The sequence below is a fragment of the Sus scrofa genome, chromosome Y (assembly GCF_054392235.1).
Source record: "Sus scrofa isolate SSC_HxYL_T2T_F1_AM1 chromosome Y, Sscrofa_HxYL_maternal_Yorkshire_Landrace_v2.0, whole genome shotgun sequence".
Classification (NCBI taxonomy): Eukaryota; Metazoa; Chordata; class Mammalia; order Artiodactyla; family Suidae; genus Sus; species Sus scrofa.
In genome coordinates this window covers 35,496,946-35,516,794 of record NC_139402.1, presented here as the reverse complement: position 1 = coordinate 35,516,794, position 19,849 = coordinate 35,496,946, and positions in this window count along the sequence as shown.

Here is a 19,849-nt window from a genome sequence, read left to right as displayed (position 1 = left end):
TGCTACAAGGAAATGTCTTGGTTTAAGGTGGATATCCCACAAATGGGATAAACCAGCACACTTGTACCAGAGTTTTCTCTCCTTCCTGGCCTGACGCCAGGGTATGCTGCATATGTTGATAGTATATTGATACTATGATTGTATGTTGATACTAAATTAAAGGAGGATCCATTGGATGTATTGGACACTTGGATGTTAAGTATTCTTTCCAGCATTCTTCTCATGGCCACCATTCTCTACAGGCTCCTGAGTGAATATCCACTGCTCAGGCTTGATTTTGGATTATGATATATCTGAAAGGGACCAGTGAGCTTATCACGTCCAGTCTTTTCCAACAGGAGAAGAAAGCCTCTTAAGTTTGAACGGGATAATAAATTTCATTCCAGAGCTCAAACCATGAAAATAGGCCTCTCTATTCAACCAAGGACGAGGCCCTCAATATCAACCCTGAGGAAATATTGGAATGGGGGGAAGGACAATTCCCTGCTTCTGAACGTACACGTCAATAGATGAAAGCACACACCTGCTATCCACAGTATGAATTTTCCCGAGAATGAAGCTGGGATATGTCTCGTGGTTATTACCCAGGTTGATAAGAATACGTCCTGTCTACTGGGGTGCTTGATGGAAGTGGGGTGACTAGTTCCACTACTGGCTTGATTGTGGGGTACACAATTGTCAGGAATTTCAGCAGTCCCTCTTCTTCTCCTCCGTGAGCCGTGTGGTGAAGGCTATATGTGCAGGTCTTGAGGTTTCCCTCTTGGAGGATAGGGACCTCTGGCCTGGCAATTGAGGGTCTAGAGAAGGAGGAGGATTGTCCCAAATGGAGACTGGTTTTACAGGACCGAATCCTTGAACTCTGTCCCATTGTCATTCAGACCCTGCTGAAAGGTCCTCAGACACCTTCTTAGATGCCAATTCACTGAGACCTGGAGTGTCAGAGACTTCATTTCCAAACTCCCGTTAGAAAGAGTCGAGAGATCCACCTCACCAGCAACCTCACAGACCTGATCACACACGTGGGTTGTGCTGCAGAGAAGTGAATTCTCACTCGGTCCCTTATGTGTAGGTGGTTGAAAAGATGTTGATCTCGGAGTCAAATCTGTGACCATGTAGAACGCAATAGCAATGAGATGGTTATCTGTCAGTGTGAAGGGCTGACAAGGGTAAGATAGGGGTACATTGTGTAAGGTGGAATATCTCCATACAAACAGAGGTGTTATTTCCGGAAAAAGGCTTTCATATTTGATAGGAGTTTGGACGACTGATGGAAAATCTTGGTGAAAGAATTTGACGGCTCTCCTGGCTGAGATATGCCAACCTGGACCAGCACAGATAACCTTGGATGAGGAGGATTCGAGAGCATGTGAAGGAGGAAGAAGCCGAGAGAGAGAGTGAGAGAGAGAGAGATGAGATTTGGATTGAAGCCACATTCCAGGGCAAAATGTCAATCCCAATCCCTTGTCTGTGTTTCCGGGTACTATTAGACACAAAGGCTATATCAGGAGTCTTGCATGAGATTTTCACTTATTCTTGGCCTGTCTCTAGAAATATGTCGGTTGCAAGCTGTTCTCCCTGCTGGGCACCCATGTCTTCTCAAAGGACACGAGGTGTGAGTCAATTTAAATGACACGCTCTATTTTCCCTAAGCGGATTAGGCCCTCCCTATTGAAATGGCAGCTCATAGGGTGTTCTTCCTCAGTCGCTCCTTGATTTCACTCTCCAGTGGACTTTTGTTTGGGTGTTTGGGCTGACAACCTTTCTCTCCAAAAGGTACTCTCTACTGTGTAATCGTGTGAGGCAGTGCCTGAGAAAGCACTTGACCCAGAATGCTACATATATTATCAGAGATACCTAATGCTAGAGACAATTGGGTTGGCAAGTGTGTGGAGTTGCCTACCTTCTCAAAGGTGTAGTGCCAGAGGGGGCCATGGCACTGATATTATGCCCATGGAGCCTTTTGACCAAACAACCTCTCTGTGCGAATAGAGGTGTGTGATGGGCCATATGTGGGATATTCTCACCCTCCAACCTTGAGAGTTCAAAGATGGACACCAGGAGCTCTTGCTCTGGAGGTATGTCGAAGTTGATGGAAAGGAGGATCCATCAGATGGGTGGTCCTCTTGGATGAACACTATTATCTCCATCTGTAGACTCATAGCCACCACTCTCATCAGACTCCAAAGCTAAATGTCGATTCTAGAGGCTTTGTGTTGGAACATGTGATATCTTAAGGGGATCAGTGGGCAGAATCCCTCAAGGGAGTTCCTCCATGTGAAGAAAGAATTGCCCTTCATGGCCATTTGAAAAAAAGTCCTCCCACGGCACAAACAAGGAAACCATGCCCCAATGCTCTCCACCAAGCAGGAGGCCCTGGATGTAGACCCAGGGATGAAAACTCCCAATGGGGCATTTTCAGCTCCACACCTCTGAATACATATTTGCATAGCCTAAGCCACAGGGGAGGCCTCCAAACAGAGGCATTTCAACCGAGATATAACCGGTCTATTTCAGGTGCCTTTTCCACAGGTGGATAAGAACAAGTCCTCCCTCGCATTGAGGGCTTCCTGGGAGTGTGGTGAATGGGGCCAGTGCCAATGTGTTTGTTGTGTGTCTACAATCAAAACGAAGGAAAGGTGGGTTGATTGTCTGATCTTCCAGGAGCCCTGTGATGATGCTTGCAATTTGAGGGTATTGAAAGTTCCATCCTGGAAGGGAGTGGGCTCTGTCCCTGACAATCCTGAGGCTAGAGAATGAGGAGGTCTATTCCATAGAGACTGGTTTTGGTTGACAGACATCTTGCACTCTGGGCTACGGTTGGCCAGCCCAGTGGCCAAGGATGCTCAGACCATTGTTTGGATGCCCAATCATTGCGACATGAGGAGTCATAGACTTCATATTCGATATCCCCTAAGAACGAGTCCAGAGATCCACACCCGAGCAAATCCTCAATACCTCATGAACCAGGTAGGGAATGCTGCAGAGAAGCCATTTCTTGGGAGAGCACTCATGTGAACGTTGTTTCAAGTGTGTTGCTCTCTGAGTCCATTATGGGACCCTAGAGACCGAAGTACATATGAAGTGGTCAGCGTGTCCATAGGAAGGGCTGAGTATGGGAAGTGTTGTGGAAGGATGACCTTGTTGGGGTCTCTCCACAAAGCACAGGAAGTCTTTCTGGACCACGGCTTTTATATGTGTTCAGACCTAGTATGACAGGGAGAAGAGACTGTGGGATCACTTGGACCATTCTCGTGGCTAAGATATTTCATCCATTATCACCACAGATTAACTTCTAACAGGAGGATTCAAGAGAAATTGAAGGGGGGCAGAGGGGACAGTGAGAGCGCTAGAGAGAAGGAGGTCAAAAGTAGGAGAAAGAGAGGTAAGGAGCTGTGGATTCAAGCAACCGGCAACGTTATTATAATTGCTACAAGGAAATGTCTTGGTTTAAGGTGGATATCCCACAAATGGGATAAACCAGCACACTTGTACCAGAGTTTTCTCTCCTTCCTGGCCTGACGCCAGGGTATGCTGCATATGTTGATAGTATATTGATACTATGATTGTATGTTGATACTAAATTAAAGGAGGATCCATTGGATGTATTGGACACTTGGATGTTAAGTATTCTTTCCAGCATTCTTCTCATGGCCACCATTCTCTACAGGCTCCTGAGTGAATATCCACTGCTCAGGCTTGATTTTGGATTATGATATATCTGAAAGGGACCAGTGAGCTTATCACGTCCAGTCTTTTCCAACAGGAGAAGAAAGCCTCTTAAGTTTGAACGGGATAATAAATTTCATTCCAGAGCTCAAACCATGAAAATAGGCCTCTCTATTCAACCAAGGACGAGGCCCTCAATATCAACCCTGAGGAAATATTGGAATGGGGGGAAGGACAATTCCCTGCTTCTGAACGTACACGTCAATAGATGAAAGCACACACCTGCTATCCACAGTATGAATTTTCCCGAGAATGAAGCTGGGATATGTCTCGTGGTTATTACCCAGGTTGATAAGAATACGTCCTGTCTACTGGGGTGCTTGATGGAAGTGGGGTGACTAGTTCCACTACTGGCTTGATTGTGGGGTACACAATTGTCAGGAATTTCAGCAGTCCCTCTTCTTCTCCTCCGTGAGCCGTGTGGTGAAGGCTATATGTGCAGGTCTTGAGGTTTCCCTCTTGGAGGATAGGGACCTCTGGCCTGGCAATTGAGGGTCTAGAGAAGGAGGAGGATTGTCCCAAATGGAGACTGGTTTTACAGGACCGAATCCTTGAACTCTGTCCCATTGTCATTCAGACCCTGCTGAAAGGTCCTCAGACACCTTCTTAGATGCCAATTCACTGAGACCTGGAGTGTCAGAGACTTCATTTCCAAACTCCCGTTAGAAAGAGTCGAGAGATCCACCTCACCAGCAACCTCACAGACCTGATCACACACGTGGGTTGTGCTGCAGAGAAGTGAATTCTCACTCGGTCCCTTATGTGTAGGTGGTTGAAAAGATGTTGATCTCGGAGTCAAATCTGTGACCATGTAGAACGCAATAGCAATGAGATGGTTATCTGTCAGTGTGAAGGGCTGACAAGGGTAAGATAGGGGTACATTGTGTAAGGTGGAATATCTCCATACAAACAGAGGTGTTATTTCCGGAAAAAGGCTTTCATATTTGATAGGAGTTTGGACGACTGATGGAAAATCTTGGTGAAAGAATTTGACGGCTCTCCTGGCTGAGATATGCCAACCTGGACCAGCACAGATAACCTTGGATGAGGAGGATTCGAGAGCATGTGAAGGAGGAAGAAGCCGAGAGAGAGAGTGAGAGAGAGAGAGATGAGATTTGGATTGAAGCCACATTCCAGGGCAAAATGTCAATCCCAATCCCTTGTCTGTGTTTCCGGGTACTATTAGACACAAAGGCTATATCAGGAGTCTTGCATGAGATTTTCACTTATTCTTGGCCTGTCTCTAGAAATATGTCGGTTGCAAGCTGTTCTCCCTGCTGGGCACCCATGTCTTCTCAAAGGACACGAGGTGTGAGTCAATTTAAATGACACGCTCTATTTTCCCTAAGCGGATTAGGCCCTCCCTATTGAAATGGCAGCTCATAGGGTGTTCTTCCTCAGTCGCTCCTTGATTTCACTCTCCAGTGGACTTTTGTTTGGGTGTTTGGGCTGACAACCTTTCTCTCCAAAAGGTACTCTCTACTGTGTAATCGTGTGAGGCAGTGCCTGAGAAAGCACTTGACCCAGAATGCTACATATATTATCAGAGATACCTAATGCTAGAGACAATTGGGTTGGCAAGTGTGTGGAGTTGCCTACCTTCTCAAAGGTGTAGTGCCAGAGGGGGCCATGGCACTGATATTATGCCCATGGAGCCTTTTGACCAAACAACCTCTCTGTGCGAATAGAGGTGTGTGATGGGCCATATGTGGGATATTCTCACCCTCCAACCTTGAGAGTTCAAAGATGGACACCAGGAGCTCTTGCTCTGGAGGTATGTCGAAGTTGATGGAAAGGAGGATCCATCAGATGGGTGGTCCTCTTGGATGAACACTATTATCTCCATCTGTAGACTCATAGCCACCACTCTCATCAGACTCCAAAGCTAAATGTCGATTCTAGAGGCTTTGTGTTGGAACATGTGATATCTTAAGGGGATCAGTGGGCAGAATCCCTCAAGGGAGTTCCTCCATGTGAAGAAAGAATTGCCCTTCATGGCCATTTGAAAAAAAGTCCTCCCACGGCACAAACAAGGAAACCATGCCCCAATGCTCTCCACCAAGCAGGAGGCCCTGGATGTAGACCCAGGGATGAAAACTCCCAATGGGGCATTTTCAGCTCCACACCTCTGAATACATATTTGCATAGCCTAAGCCACAGGGGAGGCCTCCAAACAGAGGCATTTCAACCGAGATATAACCGGTCTATTTCAGGTGCCTTTTCCACAGGTGGATAAGAACAAGTCCTCCCTCGCATTGAGGGCTTCCTGGGAGTGTGGTGAATGGGGCCAGTGCCAATGTGTTTGTTGTGTGTCTACAATCAAAACGAAGGAAAGGTGGGTTGATTGTCTGATCTTCCAGGAGCCCTGTGATGATGCTTGCAATTTGAGGGTATTGAAAGTTCCATCCTGGAAGGGAGTGGGCTCTGTCCCTGACAATCCTGAGGCTAGAGAATGAGGAGTTCTATTCCATAGAGACTGGTTTTGGTTGACAGACATCTTGCACTCTGGGCTACGGTTGGCCAGCCCAGTGGCCAAGGATGCTCAGACCATTGTTTGGATGCCCAATCATTGCGACATGAGGAGTCATAGACTTCATATTCGATATCCCCTAAGAACGAGTCCAGAGATCCACACCCGAGCAAATCCTCAATACCTCATGAACCAGGTAGGGAATGCTGCAGAGAAGCCATTTCTTGGGAGAGCACTCATGTGAACGTTGTTTCAAGTGTGTTGCTCTCTGAGTCCATTATGGGACCCTAGAGACCGAAGTACATATGAAGTGGTCAGCGTGTCCATAGGAAGGGCTGAGTATGGGAAGTGTTGTGGAAGGATGACCTTGTTGGGGTCTCTCCACAAAGCACAGGAAGTCTTTCTGGACCACGGCTTTTATATGTGTTCAGACCTAGTATGACAGGGAGAAGAGACTGTGGGATCACTTGGACCATTCTCGTGGCTAAGATATTTCATCCATTATCACCACAGATTAACTTCTAACAGGAGGATTCAAGAGAAATTGAAGGGGGGCAGAGGGGACAGTGAGGGCGCTAGAGAGAAGGAGGTCAAAAGTAGGAGAAAGAGAGGTAAGGAGCTGTGGATTCAAGCAACCGGCAATGTTATTATAATTGCTACAAGGAAATGTCTTGGTTTAAGGTGGATATCCCACAAATGGGATAAACCAGCACACTTGTACCAGAGTTTTCTCTCCTTCCTGGCCTGACGCCAGGGTATGCTGCATATGTTGATAGTATATTGATACTATGATAGTATGTTGATACTAAATTAAAGGAGGATCCATTGGATGTATTGGACACTTGGATGTTAAGTATTCTTTCCAGCATTCTTCTCATGGCCACCATTCTCTACAGGCTCCTGAGTGAATATCCACTGCTCAGGCTTGATTTTGGATTATGATATATCTGAAAGGGACCAGTGAGCTTATCACGTCCAGTCTTTTCCAACAGGAGAAGAAAGCCTCTTAAGTTTGAACGGGATAATAAATTTCATTCCAGAGCTCAAACCATGAAAATAGGCCTCTCTATTCAACCAAGGACGAGGCCCTCAATATCAACCCTGAGGAAATATTGGAATGGGGGGAAGGACAATTCCCTGCTTCTGAACGTACACGTCAATAGATGAAAGCACACACCTGCTATCCACAGTATGAATTTTCCCGAGAATGAAGCTGGGATATGTCTCGTGGTTATTACCCAGGTTGATAAGAATACGTCCTGTCTACTGGGGTGCTTGATGGAAGTGGGGTGACTAGTTCCACTACTGGCTTGATTGTGGGGTACACAATTGTCAGGAATTTCAGCAGTCCCTCTTCTTCTCCTCCGTGAGCCGTGTGGTGAAGGCTATATGTGCAGGTCTTGAGGTTTCCCTCTTGGAGGATAGGGGCCTCTGGCCTGGCAATTGAGGGTCTAGAGAAGGAGGAGGATTGTCCCAAATGGAGACTGGTTTTACAGGACCGAATCCTTGAACTCTGTCCCATTGTCATTCAGACCCTGCTGAAAGGTCCTCAGACACCTTCTTAGATGCCAATTCACTGAGACCTGGAGTGTCAGAGACTTCATTTCCAAACTCCCGTTAGAAAGAGTCGAGAGATCCACCTCACCAGCAACCTCACAGACCTGATCACACACGTGGGTTGTGCTGCAGAGAAGTGAATTCTCACTCGGTCCCTTATGTGTAGGTGGTTGAAAAGATGTTGATCTCGGAGTCAAATCTGTGACCATGTAGAACGCAATAGCAATGAGATGGTTATCTGTCAGTGTGAAGGGCTGACAAGGGTAAGATAGGGGTACATTGTGTAAGGTGGAATATCTCCATACAAACAGAGGTGTTATTTCCGGAAAAAGGCTTTCATATTTGATAGGAGTTTGGACGACTGATGGAAAATCTTGGTGAAAGAATTTGACGGCTCTCCTGGCTGAGATATGCCAACCTGGACCAGCACAGATAACCTTGGATGAGGAGGATTCCAGAGCATGTGAAGGAGGAAGAAGCCGAGAGAGAGAGTGAGAGAGAGAGAGAGAGAGAGAGAGAGAGAGATGAGATTTGGATTGAAGCCACATTCCAGGGCAAAATGTCAATCCCAATCCCTTGTCTGTGTTTCCGGGTACTATTAGACACAAAGGCTATATCAGGAGTCTTGCATGAGATTTTCACTTATTCTTGGCCTGTCTCTAGAAATATGTCGGTTGCAAGCTGTTCTCCCTGCTGGGCACCCATGTCTTCTCAAAGGACACGAGGTGTGAGTCAATTTAAATGACACGCTCTATTTTCCCTAAGCGGATTAGGCCCTCCCTATTGAAATGGCAGCTCATAGGGTGTTCTTCCTCAGTCGCTCCTTGATTTCACTCTCCAGTGGACTTTTGTTTGGGTGTTTGGGCTGACAACCTTTCTCTCCAAAAGGTACTCTCTACTGTGTAATCGTGTGAGGCAGTGCCTGAGAAAGCACTTGACCCAGAATGCTACATATATTATCAGAGATACCTAATGCTAGAGACAATTGGGTTGGCAAGTGTGTGGAGTTGCCTACCTTCTCAAAGGTGTAGTGCCAGAGGGGGCCATGGCACTGATACTATGCCCATGGAGCCTTTTGACCAAACAACCTCTCTGTGCGAATAGAGGTGTGTGATGGGCCATATGTGGGATATTCTCACCCTCCAACCTTGAGAGTTCAAAGATGGACACCAGGAGCTCTTGCTCTGGAGGTATGTCGAAGTTGATGGAAAGGAGGATCCATCAGATGGGTGGTCCTCTTGGATGAACACTATTATCTCCATCTGTAGACTCATAGCCACCACTCTCATCAGGCTCCAAAGCTAAATGTGGATTCTAGAGGCTTTGTGTTGGAACATGTGATATCTTAAGGGGATCAGTGGGCAGAATCCCTCAAGGGAGTTCCTCCATGTGAAGAAAGAATTGCCCTTCATGGCCATTTGAAAAAAAGTCCTCCCACGGCACAAACAAGGAAACCATGCCCCAATGCTCTCCACCAAGCAGGAGGCCCTGGATGTAGACCCAGGGATGAAAACTCCCAATGGGGCATTTTCAGCTCCACACCTCTGAATACATATTTGCATAGCCTAAGCCACAGGGGAGGCCTCCAAACAGAGGCATTTCAACCGAGATATAACCGGTCTATTTCAGGTGCCTTTTCCACAGGTGGATAAGAACAAGTCCTCCCTCGCATTGAGGGCTTCCTGGGAGTGTGGTGAATGGGGCCAGTGCCAATGTGTTTGTTGTGTGTCTACAATCAAAACGAAGGAAAGGTGGGTTGATTGTCTGATCTTCCAGGAGCCCTGTGATGATGCTTGCAATTTGAGGGTATTGAAAGTTCCATCCTGGAAGGGAGTGGGCTCTGTCCCTGACAATCCTGAGGCTAGAGAATGAGGAGTTCTATTCCATAGAGACTGGTTTTGGTTGACAGACATCTTGCACTCTGGGCTACGGTTGGCCAGCCCAGTGGCCAAGGATGCTCAGACCATTGTTTGGATGCCCAATCATTGCGACATGAGGAGTCATAGACTTCATATTCGATATCCCCTAAGAACGAGTCCAGAGATCCACACCCGAGCAAATCCTCAATACCTCATGAACCAGGTAGGGAATGCTGCAGAGAAGCCATTTCTTGGGAGAGCACTCATGTGAACGTTGTTTCAAGTGTGTTGCTCTCTGAGTCCATTATGGGACCCTAGAGACCGAAGTACATATGAAGTGGTCAGCGTGTCCATAGGAAGGGCTGAGTATGGGAAGTGTTGTGGAAGGATGACCTTGTTGGGGTCTCTCCACAAAGCACAGGAAGTCTTTCTGGACCACGGCTTTTATATGTGTTCAGACCTAGTATGACAGGGAGAAGAGACTGTGGGATCACTTGGACCATTCTCGTGGCTAAGATATTTCATCCATTATCACCACAGATTAACTTCTAACAGGAGGATTCAAGAGAAATTGAAGGGGGGCAGAGGGGACAGTGAGAGCGCTAGAGAGAAGGAGGTCAAAAGTAGGAGAAAGAGAGGTAAGGAGCTGTGGATTCAAGCAACCGGCAACGTTATTATAATTGCTACAAGGAAATGTCTTGGTTTAAGGTGGATATCCCACAAATGGGATAAACCAGCACACTTGTACCAGAGTTTTCTCTCCTTCCTGGCCTGACGCCAGGGTATGCTGCATATGTTGATAGTATATTGATACTATGATTGTATGTTGATACTAAATTAAAGGAGGATCCATTGGATGTATTGGACACTTGGATGTTAAGTATTCTTTCCAGCATTCTTCTCATGGCCACCATTCTCTACAGGCTCCTGAGTGAATATCCACTGCTCAGGCTTGATTTTGGATTATGATATATCTGAAAGGGACCAGTGAGCTTATCACGTCCAGTCTTTTCCAACAGGAGAAGAAAGCCTCTTAAGTTTGAACGGGATAATAAATTTCATTCCAGAGCTCAAACCATGAAAATAGGCCTCTCTATTCAACCAAGGACGAGGCCCTCAATATCAACCCTGAGGAAATATTGGAATGGGGGGAAGGACAATTCCCTGCTTCTGAACGTACACGTCAATAGATGAAAGCACACACCTGCTATCCACAGTATGAATTTTCCCGAGAATGAAGCTGGGATATGTCTCGTGGTTATTACCCAGGTTGATAAGAATACGTCCTGTCTACTGGGGTGCTTGATGGAAGTGGGGTGACTAGTTCCACTACTGGCTTGATTGTGGGGTACACAATTGTCAGGAATTTCAGCAGTCCCTCTTCTTCTCCTCCGTGAGCCCTGTGGTGAAGGCTAATGTGCAGGTCTTGAGGTTTCCCTCTTGGAGGATAGGGGCCTCTGGCCTGGCAATTGAGGGTCTAGAGAAGGAGGAGGATTGTCCCAAATGGAGACTGGTTTTACAGGACCGAATCCTTGAACTCTGTCCCATTGTCATTCAGACCCTGCTGAAAGGTCCTCAGACACCTACTTAGATGCCAATTCACTGAGACCTGGAGTGTCAGAGACTTCATTTCCAAACTCCCGTTAGAAAGAGTCGAGAGATCCACCTCACCAGCAACCTCACAGACCTGATCACACACGTGGGTTGTGCTGCAGAGAAGTGAATTCTCACTCGGTCCCTTATGTGTAGGTGGTTGAAAAGATGTTGATCTCGGAGTCAAATCTGTGACCATGTAGAACGCAATAGCAATGAGATGGTTATCTGTCAGTGTGAAGGGCTGACAAGGGTAAGATAGGGGTACATTGTGTAAGGTGGAATATCTCCATACAAACAGAGGTGTTATTTCCGGAAAAAGGCTTTCATATTTGATAGGAGTTTGGACGACTGATGGAAAATCTTGGTGAAAGAATTTGACGGCTCTCCTGGCTGAGATATGCCAACCTGGACCAGCACAGATAACCTTGGATGAGGAGGATTCCAGAGCATGTGAAGGAGGAAGAAGCCGAGAGAGAGAGTGAGAGAGAGAGAGAGAGAGAGAGATGAGATTTGGATTGAAGCCACATTCCAGGGCAAAATGTCAATCCCAATCCCTTGTCTGTGTTTCCGGGTACTATTAGACACAAAGGCTATATCAGGAGTCTTGCATGAGATTTTCACTTATTCTTGGCCTGTCTCTAGAAATATGTCGGTTGCAAGCTGTTCTCCCTGCTGGGCACCCATGTCTTCTCAAAGGACACGAGGTGTGAGTCAATTTAAATGACACGCTCTATTTTCCCTAAGCGGATTAGGCCCTCCCTATTGAAATGGCAGCTCATAGGGTGTTCTTCCTCAGTCGCTCCTTGATTTCACTCTCCAGTGGACTTTTGTTTGGGTGTTTGGGCTGACAACCTTTCTCTCCAAAAGGTACTCTCTACTGTGTAATCGTGTGAGGCAGTGCCTGAGAAAGCACTTGACCCAGAATGCTACATATATTATCAGAGATACCTAATGCTAGAGACAATTGGGTTGGCAAGTGTGTGGAGTTGCCTACCTTCTCAAAGGTGTAGTGCCAGAGGGGGCCATGGCACTGATACTATGCCCATGGAGCCTTTTGACCAAACAACCTCTCTGTGCGAATAGAGGTGTGTGATGGGCCATATGTGGGATATTCTCACCCTCCAACCTTGAGAGTTCAAAGATGGACACCAGGAGCTCTTGCTCTGGAGGTATGTCGAAGTTGATGGAAAGGAGGATCCATCAGATGGGTGGTCCTCTTGGATGAACACTATTATCTCCATCTGTAGACTCATAGCCACCACTCTCATCAGGCTCCAAAGCTAAATGTGGATTCTAGAGGCTTTGTGTTGGAACATGTGATATCTTAAGGGGATCAGTGGGCAGAATCCCTCAAGGGAGTTCCTCCATGTGAAGAAAGAATTGCCCTTCATGGCCATTTGAAAAAAAGTCCTCCCACGGCACAAACAAGGAAACCATGCCCCAATGCTCTCCACCAAGCAGGAGGCCCTGGATGTAGACCCAGGGATGAAAACTCCCAATGGGGCATTTTCAGCTCCACACCTCTGAATACATATTTGCATAGCCTAAGCCACAGGGGAGGCCTCCAAACAGAGGCATTTCAACCGAGATATAACCCGGTCTATTTCAGGTGCCTTTTCCACAGGTGGATAAGAACAAGTCCTCCCTCGCATTGAGGGCTTCCTGGGAGTGTGGTGAATGGGGCCAGTGCCAATGTGTTTGTTGTGTGTCTACAATCAAAACGAAGGAAAGGTGGGTTGATTGTCTGATCTTCCAGGAGCCCTGTGATGATGCTTGCAATTTGAGGGTATTGAAAGTTCCATCCTGGAAGGGAGTGGGCTCTGTCCCTGACAATCCTGAGGCTAGAGAATGAGGAGTTCTATTCCATAGAGACTGGTTTTGGTTGACAGACATCTTGCACTCTGGGCTACGGTTGGCCAGCCCAGTGGCCAAGGATGCTCAGACCATTGTTTGGATGCCCAATCATTGCGACATGAGGAGTCATAGACTTCATATTCGATATCCCCTAAGAACGAGTCCAGAGATCCACACCCGAGCAAATCCTCAATACCTCATGAACCAGGTAGGGAATGCTGCAGAGAAGCCATTTCTTGGGAGAGCACTCATGTGAACGTTGTTTCAAGTGTGTTGCTCTCTGAGTCCATTATGGGACCCTAGAGACCGAAGTACATATGAAGTGGTCAGCGTGTCCATAGGAAGGGCTGAGTATGGGAAGTGTTGTGGAAGGATGACCTTGTTGGGGTCTCTCCACAAAGCACAGGAAGTCTTTCTGGACCACGGCTTTTATATGTGTTCAGACCTAGTATGACAGGGAGAAGAGACTGTGGGATCACTTGGACCATTCTCGTGGCTAAGATATTTCATCCATTATCACCACAGATTAACTTCTAACAGGAGGATTCAAGAGAAATTGAAGGGGGGCAGAGGGGACAGTGAGAGCGCTAGAGAGAAGGAGGTCAAAAGTAGGAGAAAGAGAGGTAAGGAGCTGTGGATTCAAGCAACCGGCAATGTTATTATAATTGCTACAAGGAAATGTCTTGGTTTAAGGTGGATATCCCACAAATGGGATAAACCAGCACACTTGTACCAGAGTTTTCTCTCCTTCCTGGCCTGACGCCAGGGTATGCTGCATATGTTGATAGTATATTGATACTATGATAGTATGTTGATACTAAATTAAAGGAGGATCCATTGGATGTATTGGACACTTGGATGTTAAGTATTCTTTCCAGCATTCTTCTCATGGCCACCATTCTCTACAGGCTCCTGAGTGAATATCCACTGCTCAGGCTTGATTTTGGATTATGATATATCTGAAAGGGACCAGTGAGCTTATCACGTCCAGTCTTTTCCAACAGGAGAAGAAAGCCTCTTAAGTTTGAACGGGATAATAAATTTCATTCCAGAGCTCAAACCATGAAAATAGGCCTCTCTATTCAACCAAGGACGAGGCCCTCAATATCAACCCTGAGGAAATATTGGAATGGGGGGAAGGACAATTCCCTGCTTCTGAACGTACACGTCAATAGATGAAAGCACACACCTGCTATCCACAGTATGAATTTTCCCGAGAATGAAGCTGGGATATGTCTCGTGGTTATTACCCAGGTTGATAAGAATACGTCCTGTCTACTGGGGTGCTTGATGGAAGTGGGGTGACTAGTTCCACTACTGGCTTGATTGTGGGGTACACAATTGTCAGGAATTTCAGCAGTCCCTCTTCTTCTCCTCCGTGAGCCGTGTGGTGAAGGCTATATGTGCAGGTCTTGAGGTTTCCCTCTTGGAGGATAGGGGCCTCTGGCCTGGCAATTGAGGGTCTAGAGAAGGAGGAGGATTGTCCCAAATGGAGACTGGTTTTACAGGACCGAATCCTTGAACTCTGTCCCATTGTCATTCAGACCCTGCTGAAAGGTCCTCAGACACCTTCTTAGATGCCAATTCACTGAGACCTGGAGTGTCAGAGACTTCATTTCCAAACTCCCGTTAGAAAGAGTCGAGAGATCCACCTCACCAGCAACCTCACAGACCTGATCACACACGTGGGTTGTGCTGCAGAGAAGTGAATTCTCACTCGGTCCCTTATGTGTAGGTGGTTGAAAAGATGTTGATCTCGGAGTCAAATCTGTGACCATGTAGAACGCAATAGCAATGAGATGGTTATCTGTCAGTGTGAAGGGCTGACAAGGGTAAGATAGGGGTACATTGTGTAAGGTGGAATATCTCCATACAAACAGAGGTGTTATTTCCGGAAAAAGGCTTTCATATTTGATAGGAGTTTGGACGACTGATGGAAAATCTTGGTGAAAGAATTTGACGGCTCTCCTGGCTGAGATATGCCAACCTGGACCAGCACAGATAACCTTGGATGAGGAGGATTCGAGAGCATGTGAAGGAGGAAGAAGCCGAGAGAGAGAGTGAGAGAGAGAGAGAGAGAGAGAGAGAGAGAGATGAGATTTGGATTGAAGCCACATTCCAGGGCAAAATGTCAATCCCAATCCCTTGTCTGTGTTTCCGGGTACTATTAGACACAAAGGCTATATCAGGAGTCTTGCATGAGATTTTCACTTATTCTTGGCCTGTCTCTAGAAATATGTCGGTTGCAAGCTGTTCTCCCTGCTGGGCACCCATGTCTTCTCAAAGGACACGAGGTGTGAGTCAATTTAAATGACACGCTCTATTTTCCCTAAGCGGATTAGGCCCTCCCTATTGAAATGGCAGCTCATAGGGTGTTCTTCCTCAGTCGCTCCTTGATTTCACTCTCCAGTGGACTTTTGTTTGGGTGTTTGGGCTGACAAGCTTTCTCTCCAAAAGGCACTCTATACTGTGTAATCGTGTGAGGCAGTGCCTGAGAAAGCACTTGACCCAGAATGCTACATATATTATCAGAGATACCTAATGCTAGAGACAATTGGGTTGGCAAGTGTGTGGAGTTGCCTACCTTCTCAAAGGTGTAGTGCCAGAGGGGGCCATGGCACTGATACTATGCCCATGGAGCCTTTTGACCAAACAACCTCTCTGTGCGAATAGAGGTGTGTGATGGGCCATATGTGGGATATTCTCACCCTCAAACCTTGAGAGTTCAAAGATGGACACCAGGAGCTCTTGCTCTGGAGGTATGTCGAAGTTGATGGAAAGGAGGATCCATCAGATGGGTGGTCCTCTTGGATGAACACTATTATCTCCATCTGTAGACTCATAGCCACCACTCTCATCAGGCTCCAAAGCTAAATGTGGATTCTAGAGGCTTTGTGTTGGAACATGTGATATCTTAAGGGGATCAGTGGGCAGAATCCCTCAAGGGAGTTCCTCCATGTGAAGAAAGAATTGCCCTTCATGGCCATTTGAAAAAAAGTCCTCCCACGGCACAAACAAGGAAACCATGCCCCAATGCTCTCCACCAAGCAGGAGGCCCTGGATGTAGACCCAGGGATGAAAACTCCCAATGGGGCATTTTCAGCTCCACACCTCTGAATACATATTTGCATAGCCTAAGCCACAGGGGAGGCCTCCAAACAGAGGCATTTCAACCGAGATATAACCGGTCTATTTCAGGTGCCTTTTCCACAGGTGGATAAGAACAAGTCCTCCCTCGCATTGAGGGCTTCCTGGGAGTGTGGTGAATGGGGCCAGTGCCAATGTGTTTGTTGTGTCTACAATCAAAACGAAGGAAAGGTGGGTTGATTGTCTGATCTTCCAGGAGCCCTGTGATGATGCTTGCAATTTGAGGGTATTGAAAGTTCCATCCTGGAAGGGAGTGGGCTCTGTCCCTGACAATCCTGAGGCTAGAGAATGAGGAGTTCTATTCCATAGAGACTGGTTTTGGTTGACAGACATCTTGCACTCTGGGCTACGGTTGGCCAGCCCAGTGGCCAAGGATGCTCAGACCATTGTTTGGATGCCCAATCATTGCGACATGAGGAGTCATAGACTTCATATTCGATATCCCCTAAGAACGAGTCCAGAGATCCACACCCGAGCAAATCCTCAATACCTCATGAACCAGGTAGGGAATGCTGCAGAGAAGCCATTTCTTGGGAGAGCACTCATGTGAACGTTGTTTCAAGTGTGTTGCTCTCTGAGTCCATTATGGGACCCTAGAGACCGAAGTACATATGAAGCGGTCAGCGTGTCCATAGGAAGGGCTGAGTATGGGAAGTGTTGTGGAAGGATGACCTTGTTGGGGTCTCTCCACAAAGCACAGGAAGTCTTTCTGGACCACGGCTTTTATATGTGTTCAGACCTAGTATGACAGGGAGAAGAGACTGTGGGATCACTTGGACCATTCTCGTGGCTAAGATATTTCATCCATTATCACCACAGATTAACTTCTAACAGGAGGATTCAAGAGAAATTGAAGGGGGGCAGAGGGGACAGTGAGAGCGCTAGAGAGAAGGAGGTCAAAAGTAGGAGAAAGAGAGGTAAGGAGCTGTGGATTCAAGCAACCGGCAATGTTATTATAATTGCTACAAGGAAATGTCTTGGTTTAAGGTGGATATCCCACAAATGGGATAAACCAGCACACTTGTACCAGAGTTTTCTCTCCTTCCTGGCCTGACGCCATGGTATGCTGCATATGTTGATAGTATATTGATACTATGATAGTATGTTGATACTAAATTAAAGGAGGATCCATTGGATGTATTGGACACTTTGATGTTAAGTATTCTTTCCAGCATTCTTCTCATGGCCACCATTCTCTACAGGCTCCTGAGTGAATATCCACTGCTCAGGCTTGATTTTGGATTATGATATATCTGAAAGGGACCAGTGAGCTTATCACGTCCAGTCTTTTCCAACAGGAGAAGAAAGCCTCTTAAGTTTGAACGGGATAATAAATTTCATTCCAGAGCTCAAACCATGAAAGTAGGCCTCTCTATTCAACCAAGGACGAGGCCCTCAATATCAACCCTGAGGAAATATTGGAATGGGGGGAAGGACAATTCCCTGCTTCTGAACGTACACGTCAATAGATGAAAGCACACACCTGCTATCCACAGTATGAATTTTCCCGAGAATGAAGCTGGGATATGTCTCGTGGTTATTACCCAGGTTGATAAGAATACGTCCTGTCTACTGGGGTGCTTGATGGAAGTGGGGTGACTAGTTCCACTACTGGTTTGATTGTGGGGTACACAATTGTCAGGAATTTCAGCAGTCCCTCTTCTTCTCCTCCGTAAGCCATGTGGTGAAGGCTATATGTGCAGGTCTTGAGGTTTCCCTCTTGGAGGATAGGGGCCTCTGGCCTGGCAATTGAGGGTCTAGAGAAGGAGGAGGATTGTCCCAAATGGAGACTGGTTTTACAGGACCGAATCCTTGAACTCTGTCCCATTGTCATTCAGACCCTGCTGAAAGGTCCTCAGACACCTTCTTAGATGCCAATTCACTGAGACCTGGAGTGTCAGAGACTTCATTTCCAAACTCCCGTTAGAAAGAGTCGAGAGATCCACCTCACCAGCAACCTCACAGACCTGATCACACACGTGGGTTGTGCTGCAGAGAAGTGAATTCTCACTCGGTCCCTTATGTGTAGGTGGTTGAAAAGATGTTGATCTCGGAGTCAAATCTGTGACCATGTAGAACGCAATAGCAATGAGATGGTTATCTGTCAGTGTGAAGGGCTGACAAGGGTAAGATAGGGGTACATTGTGTAAGGTGGAATATCTCCATACAAACAGAGGTTTTATTTCCGGAAAAAGGCTTTCATATTTGATAGGAGTTTGGACGACTGATGGAAAATCTTGGTGAAAGAATTTGACGGCTCTCCTGGCTGAGATATGCCAACCTGGACCAGCACAGATAACCTTGGATGAGGAGGATTCGAGAGCATGTGAAGGAGGAAGAAGCCGAGAGAGAGAGTGAGAGAGAGAGAGAGAGAGAGAGAGAGATGAGATTTGGATTGAAGCCACATTCCAGGGCAAAATGTCAATCCCAATCCCTTGTCTGTGTTTCCGGGTACTATTAGACACAAAGGCTATATCAGGAGTCTTGCATGAGATTTTCACTTATTCTTGGCCTGTCTCTAGAAATATGTCGGTTGCAAGCTGTTCTCCCTGCTGGGCACCCATGTCTTCTCAAAGGACACGAGGTGTGAGTCAATTTAAATGACACGCTCTATTTTCCCTAAGCGGATTAGGCCCTCCCTATTGAAATGGCAGCTCATAGGGTGTTCTTCCTCAGTCGCTCCTTGATTTCACTCTCCAGTGGACTTTTGTTTGGGTGTTTGGGCTGACAAGCTTTCTCTCCAAAAGGTACTCTCTACTGTGTAATCGTGTGAGGCAGTGCCTGAGAAAGCACTTGACCCAGAATGCTACATATATTATCAGAGATACCTAATGCTAGAGACAATTGGGTTGGCAAGTGTGTGGAGTTGCCTACCTTCTCAAAGGTGTAGTGCCAGAGGGGGCCATGGCACTGATACTATGCCCATGGAGCCTTTTGACCAAACAACCTCTCTGTGCGAATAGAGGTGTGTGATGGGCCATATGTGGGATATTCTCACCCTCCAACCTTGAGAGTTCAAAGATGGACACCAGGAGCTCTTGCTCTGGAGGTATGTCGAAGTTGATGGAAAGGAGGATCCATCAGATGGGTGGTCCTCTTGGATGAACACTATTATCTCCATCTGTAGACTCATAGCCACCACTCTCATCAGGCTCCAAAGCTAAATGTGGATTCTAGAGGCTTTGTGTTGGAACATGTGATATCTTAAGGGGATCAGTGGGCAGAATCCCTCAAGGGAGTTCCTCCATGTGAAGAAAGAATTGCCCTTCATGGCCATTTGAAAAAAAGTCCTCCCACGGCACAAACAAGGAAAGCATGCCCCAATGCTCTCCACCAAGCAGGAGGCCCTGGATGTAGACCCAGGGATGAAAACTCCCAATGGGGCATTTTCAGCTCCACACCTCTGAATACATATTTGCATAGCCTAAGCCACAGGGGAGGCCTCCAAACAGAGGCATTTCAACCGAGATATAACCGGTCTATTTCAGGTGCCTTTTCCACAGGTGGATAAGAACAAGTCCTCCCTCGCATTGAGGGCTTCCTGGGAGTGTGGTGAATGGGGCCAGTGCCAATGTGTTTGTTGTGTGTCTACAATCAAAACGAAGGAAAGGTGGGTTGATTGTCTGATCTTCCAGGAGCC